At 37.5% G+C, this 7,084-nt stretch overlaps 1 protein-coding gene across 2 annotated transcripts in view; it reads left to right on the top strand.

Moving 5' to 3' along the window:
• Positions 1-5,510: 5,510 nt before the first annotated feature.
• The window catches only part of si:dkey-12e7.1 (hypothetical protein), a 5,494-nt gene continuing 3,920 nt past the window's right edge, over positions 5,511-7,084 (top strand). The window contains exons 1-2 of one of the 2 annotated variants that reach the window (XM_027272420.1): positions 5,511-5,816; positions 6,150-6,252. The gene's annotated coding sequence lies outside the window, so the exon portion shown is untranslated. The remainder of the gene's footprint in view (positions 5,817-6,149; positions 6,253-7,084) is intronic. The other variant, XM_019261381.2, reaches the window with a different exon arrangement.

The following is a 7,084-nucleotide window of genomic DNA, read 5'->3' as shown; positions in this document are numbered from 1 at the left end:
AATACGATGTGTACAAGAACATTTAGAAACTAAACAGATTCTTCACTGGAGCACATTTCCCCATTGCATACTCTGTTGTACTGCTTAATAATTATTTCTTTCTAAAAGAAATATATCTTTCTGTTACATTTTGTGAATTTATATACAACTCACCTGTTCATATTATATTAAGGCTTAAAGTTATACAGGATTAAGAGCGTGGACGCTTTAATTGACAGGTTGTTGCGTTACAGGCAGATTGTGTTTATTATTACATAATATTAAAAAAAAAAATGCTGTAGGTTAATTTTTATGTATGTGTAGAAACCAAAGATGGTTCTAACTAAAGTATACTGAAGGAGGAAGGCATCAATGTTTAACCAGTTGTTGACCACAGATTTAGATTAGATAAGATAATACTTTATTGAACCCACAACGGGGAAATTCACTTATTACAGCAGCGAAAAATAGAAACCAAGGAGGGAAACACAAGTGTACATATTTACAAAAAGTACGAGAGTATAATGTGCAGGTTTAAGAATCAGCAGATTTGCTAGACAAGTACTAGGATAGAACATAAGCGTAACAGAAACAAAACAAAAACAGACATGAACAGGAGACTACAACATGATCAGGTGCAGGTGTTGCAGGGATGAAGGACCTGCTCCTCCTTCTTACACTTTGGGTGTATAAGTCTGCTGCTGAAGGAGCTGCTCAGAGACCCACAGTGTCATGTAGGGGGTGAGAGGGGTTGTCCATGATGGATGTCAGCTTAGCCAACATCCTCCTCTCACCCACTTCCTCTGTGGAGTCTAGAGGACAGTCCAGGACAGAGCTCGCTCTGTCTAGATTAGATTAGATTAGATTAGATTAGATTAGATATACTTTATTCATCCCACCACGGGGAAATTCACCTGTGACAGCAGCAAGATATAGAAACAAAAGTAGAGGAGGCCAAAACAAAAAAGAGACACAATAAAACAGACAGAAATATCTAAACCACGAAAAAAAGTAATCAACCTTCAAAGACAGACAAGTACTGAGGATAAGTGTGGCATGATATATAAAAATTGTATTGTAGTGTAAAGTGACCATAGTGTAAGTAGTCTTGCAAAGAAGTGACCATAATATAAATAGCTTTACAAAAGTTTATACCTATTTGCCACTTTGGGTCATTGGCTGGTGAACTGGTGAAAAGTATAGTGAAACCTAAAGAAGCCCTAAAGGGTCATTCATACATACATTTTATTCCACCTGTTTTACCGTGATAACGAGATAATTAATTCGAGATCTCGAGCAAACAAAACGATAGTCTGGTGTATTATATCATTGCAGGAAACTCAGAAATTATGGATCAAAGAGATTTTACAGTAGAGTAAATATTACACATACACATAATGCCCTTTTCAATTCAAAATAATGAACTTTGAGGCTGAATTTCTGCAAAATGATTCAGTAAATATGCTTTATACTGAGTGAGTGAACAGTCAGGATGGTCCTGAGATCAGAAATTATGGATCAAAGGGATTTTACAGTGGTGTAATAGGTTTGCTCGCTCCGTATCATGGACTACATGCATTTGCCATACATTCTGTAATACGGGCGCACTTGAAATCCGGAAAAGACGAATGTCTGCTCACTTGACCTCAGCTGACTTTGCTACTCTAAATGATGTTTCCTGCAATAATTTAACACACTAGACTATCGTTTTGTTTTCTCGAGATCTCTAATTAAATATCTCGTTATCACGGGAAGACGGGTGGAATAAAATGTATGTATGTATGACCCTTTAGGGCTTCCGTAGAAACCACTATCTGAAGATGAACTTTTAGCTTTGTTTTGTTCTCCACCAACTCCTGACGGAAACTTGCCGCCTGGAAAACCAAAACAACGAGCTGAAAGACAGTAAAGGGGAGAGATCAAGTGGCAACCTCAGTGGCAGTGAAGTGAAGCCAAACACTGCAGTTCCTCTAACGTCCACTTGAGGCTGGCTCCAGAAGTGAGTCAGTCTCCATAAGTCCCCATGTCCAAATGTCCAACTTCACAGCAGAAATAAACATGTTTACAGCCTGGTACAAAAAACAGTTTTGGTCTCTGTAGCTAATTTCCCCGTTCATGACAACTGTACTGAGGGTGAATTTATATACAACTCACCTGTTCACATTATATTAAGGCTTAAAGTTATGCAGGATTAAGAGCGTGGACACTTTGATTGACAGGTGGGCGTTTGTTTGTTTGAGCAACAAGGCGTCATTCAGTCTGCACATTCTTAGAAATAAGTTGGACTCCGTAGAAGAGGACCTGCTTCCTCATTCTCCCAAATCTACCAAATCTTATTTTCAGGTAATTATACATGAATAAAAACCAACTTTTTGAATATTATTTTCCAATTTCCGCCAATAGATCCACTAAATGTTAAACACTGGACCTTTTAGGATACAGAAAAAGAAACTCAATTAACCGAGCACAAATAACTGTTACATGAGTTGTTGTAGCTCTTTCAGTTCAAGAGGACAAACAGGAAACAATGAAACTAGTAAATAAAAAAGGCAAAAAGAAAATACGACGTGTACAAGAACATTTAAAAACTAAACATATTCTTCACTGGAGCACATTTCACCATTGCATACTCTGTTGTACTGCTTAATAATGATTTCTTTCTAAAAGAAATATATCTTTCTGTTACATTTTGTGAATTTATATACAAATCACCTGTTCAAATTATATTAAGGCTTAAAGTTATACAGGATTAAGAGCGTGGACGCTTTGATTGACAGGTGGTTGCGTTACAGGCAGATTGTCTGAGCAACCAGGCGTCATTCAATCCGCTGAAACATGGCGGACTCTGTAGAAGATTACCTGTTACGGGAATTTTAAAGAAAAACCCTTAAATAAGGAGGATCGGATTCAAAGCATCAAAGTGTAAGTTGAATTTATTGTTCTTGTACAAGAGGAGCGTTTCACAGTGAAACACTCTAAAGGGGTTACAGAGAAAAAGGCTCCATGAGGAGCTCTAACAGTTTGTTCTTATACATTTTCCTGAAGATGGGCTGTCTCAACCCCTGTAAATTGTTCTTCAACATATCCCCTAATGAGTAGCTAGTATGTCCCCAATCTAGATGTCACCTCTCTGGCCTGTCCCTGGTTCATTCTGTTCTGAAATCCCTCTATTTATACATTAACCTGAACTTTACCTTCCCCTGCCAGTCTCAGGAAAAAAATAATAAAAAATAAAGGGAAGTGCCATAAGGACATGTAATATAAGAACAAACATCGTATAAGTTAAAACATCTAACTAGCTGTGTAACCCTGATTTTTATAACATTACCTAATTTCCTATTTTCAGGTGATTATACATGAATAAAAAAAAGACTGAATATCATTTTCCAATTTCTGCCAATAGATTCCCATAAATGTTACACACTGACCCTTAAAGATCGAACCGCCAGTCATCTGATTAGTGGACGACTCGCTCTACATCTGCCCTAAAGCCGGTAATCTACATGTGTTGTTCCCACCCTGGAGGAGGTGATGGGGAGAAGGTGCTTCTCTGGTGACACTAGTTTATAGTATGCAAAGTAGTTTTTCTTGCCCGACTCGTATTATGGTGAAACTGACCTCGTGTTAATCAACATATGACAAATAAAACAGCAGTATCACATGCTGGTTCACTGTAGCCTAAACAAACCTGTTTAAATTCAACATTTTATCATAGAGGAAGTAGGTGGTTGCACAACTGGAGACTACTTTATAAGCAAAAATGCACCACATGGATAACATTAACTGGGTGGCAGTGGGACTTCTCATTGATACACTGCTCCACTGAAGTTTTTGGATGTAGAATTCGTAAAGTCTGACTGTCCAAAGAGTCCTTGAATGCAACGTGTAAGGTAGCCAGAGGTGCTGCTCTTTATAAAGTTGCAGGAAGGAAGTGAAACATTTAATCACTCAGCAAAAAAAACAAAGATGTCAACAGTCATCAGGTCACTGATTCCTGAAAATGTGATCAGTGCTGACCTGCCCTGAGTTCATTGGCTGGTTGGAGCCAAGCCCATGCAGTCAGTATCAGCAGGGTCAACTGGAGCCACTGAGACCAGGTGTGTGTAGTCAGAGCGCCATCTGCTGGTGAAAAGACTAAAACAGACACGTTAAGAGCATTTAAATTAATAAAAAAAAAAAATTCTATGTTTTTGAACAAATAAAATATAGATGACAATGTTAGACACAAACAGAAGGCAAAGGACAGCTACACACTAAATAAAACCAGCAGACTCTTCAGAATCAGGTTTATTGTTCAGATTGTGCAGACAAACAATGTTTTTAGTTTTATCTCAGAATAAGGTCAATAAATCTGAACACAAACACCATGAACAACAAGTTATAAAGTCAAACTGTTCCTGTGAATTGTAAACAAACAGTGCAAAGACCCTTTGAATAAATACTGAATTGTTAATGCAGCAGGTGAATATGACATTCGGTGCAGTTCCTCTTGTCGTCCACTTGAGGCTGGCTCTAGAAGTGAGTCAGTCTCCATAAGTCCCCATGTTCAAATGTCCAACTTCACAGCAGAAATAAACATGTTTACAGCCTCATTTAATTGCACACAGTCACTTTTTCCCCACCCTACCCTGGAGAAAACAGCATGGAAAATGGAACGTCGCTATACCTATAGGAGACGAATTTTAAGTTGGATGGTGTTTAGCAAGGTACTGTAAAAAGTTGGAGTCTGTCCTTCTAGAACATATCTTATTTTTCCCATGAGAGCGTATCAGTTTCATTTTTCTAGCCACATCTTAGATGTTGCCGTGTTTACACTCTTCCATAACGAAAGAATCGTTTTCTTCGCGATTAAAACCATATGAATAAAACAGTGTTGTGCTTTGTTTTAATTTTTAAAGGTTTCAAACACCCCAAAAATAATTAGCTGGCTTTATGACAACCTCATAACCTCGGACATTATATTAAAAACAACCAGACCAAGAAAGAGAATTTTGGGGCAACACACTTTATCCCCATTTGTAGTTCTTTCTCATATTTTATAAAACATTTTTATTTATTTTTTTTATATTTATAGTTTTGTAGTGTGTAATGTTTAATTCATCCCAGCACATGAAGATAAGTGGAAAAACGTTTTTTTTATTTTTATTTTTTATGATTAATTTCTTCGTCTCTTTGATCAGGTCTTTCTTTATTTATTTTATTTTTAATTATAATTATTTTTTTTTTATTTATTTTATTAAAAACACCAGACCAGAAAGAGTCAGTTTTTGGGGCAACACAGTCACTTATCCCATTTGTAGTTCTTTCTCATATTTTTATAAAACATTTTATTTTATTTTTTATATTTATATAGTTTTTGTATGTTATAATGTTTAATTCCTCGCACATGAAGTGGAAAACGTTTTTTTTATTCTTATGATTCATTTTCTTCGTCTCTTTGATCAGGGTCTTTCTTTATTTTTTTTTAATTATTATTAAAAAAAAAAAAAAAAAAAAACCATTAAACTCCGCCCGCCGGCGCGACGCCGCGGTCCAAAACAAGCCGCCACCCGCTTCGATGACGTCACCGCCGACGAGCCACATAAACATCAACAGAGCTCAGCTGTTCGCGAGCTAACCGAAGCTAACTAGCCGGCCTAGTCCTTTAGAAAAAACAAAAAAACAAACCCCGTTTTTTATATTTAATGTATTTTAAAGCGTCTGCTCGGTCACTGGAACCTTCAGAGGAGAAGTTAAATATATAAAATGTCCAACAAAGCGCAGACATGAAGTTTAATTTCAGACTTCTTTTGTCTCCTCCATGGTAGCTGCTGTTAGCCTGCTCGGACATCAAGGAGGTAAACCGACTTTTAACGGGGACACACCGAGCTCGGTGTCCGTTAAACCGGAGGGTTTGGTGTGTGTGTGTGTGTGTGTGTGTGTGTGTGTGTGTGTGTCGTTACAAGTAACGCAGCTGGAGTCCCGTTACTGAGTCAACAGTGAGCAGTACATGTTGTTAAACTTTAAACTTTGATCCCTTTTAAAGAGATAAAACATCGTATTAATCCTTTAAATATGGTGTTAATGACTCACCAGGTGTTTACCTGGATGAGGTGAACTCACCTGTGCTACTTAAAGGTCACAGCGTGTGATCGCTGCATTGCAACCTCCTCACATCACCCTTTCCCCAGTGTATAGGAGAAACCGTGGAGCTGAATGAAACACCCACCTGTCAATCAAAGCGTCCACGCTCTTAATCCTGCATAACTTTAAGCCTTAATATAATGTGAACAGGTGAGTTGTATATAAATTCACCCTCAGTACAGTTGTCATGAACGGGGAAATTAGCTACAGAGACCAAAACTGTTTTTTGTACCAGGCTGTAAACATGTTTATTTCTGCTGTGAAGTTTTGGACATGGGGACTTATGGAGACTGACTCACTTCTGGAGCCAGCCTCAAGTGGACGTTTGAGGAACTGCAGGTTTTTGGCACTTCTACATTGGCTTCATTTACCAGCCACAGAGGTTGCTGTTTGGTTGTTGTAGCTCGTTATTAACTTGTTTTAGCTGATTGTTAGCTTGTTTTAGCTCGTTGTTAGCTTGTTTTAGCTTTTTTTTAGCTCGTTGTTAGCTTGTTTTTAGCTCATTATTAGCTTGTTTTAGCTCGTTGTTAGCTTGTTTTAGCTCGTTGTTAGCTTGTTTTAACTTGTTTTAGCTCGTTGTTAGCTTGTTTTAGCTTGTTTTAGCTCGTTGTTAGCTTGTTTTAGCTCATTATTAGCTTGTTTTAGCTCGTTGTTAGCTTGTTTTAGCTTGTTTCAGCTGGTTGTTAGCTTGTTTTTAGCTTGTTTTAGCTTGTTTTAGCTCATTATTAGCTTGTTCTAGCTTGTTTTAGCTCGTTGTTAGCTTGTTTTAGCTTGTTTTACCTGGTTGTTAGCTTGTTTTAGCTGGTTGTTATCTTGTTTTAGCTCGTTATTAGCTTGTTTTAGCTCTTTGTTAGCTTGTTTTAGCTCTTTGTTAGCTCGTTGTTAGCTCGTTTTAGCTTGTTTTAGCTGGTTGTTAGCTTGTTTTAGCTGGTTGTTATCTTGTTTTAGCTCGTTATTAGCTTGTTTTAGCTGGTTGTTAGCT

The sequence above is a fragment of the Larimichthys crocea genome, chromosome XX (genome assembly GCF_000972845.2).
Source record: "Larimichthys crocea isolate SSNF chromosome XX, L_crocea_2.0, whole genome shotgun sequence".
Classification (NCBI taxonomy): Eukaryota; Metazoa; Chordata; class Actinopteri; family Sciaenidae; genus Larimichthys; species Larimichthys crocea.
This window is presented reverse-complemented; position numbering and strand designations above follow the sequence as displayed.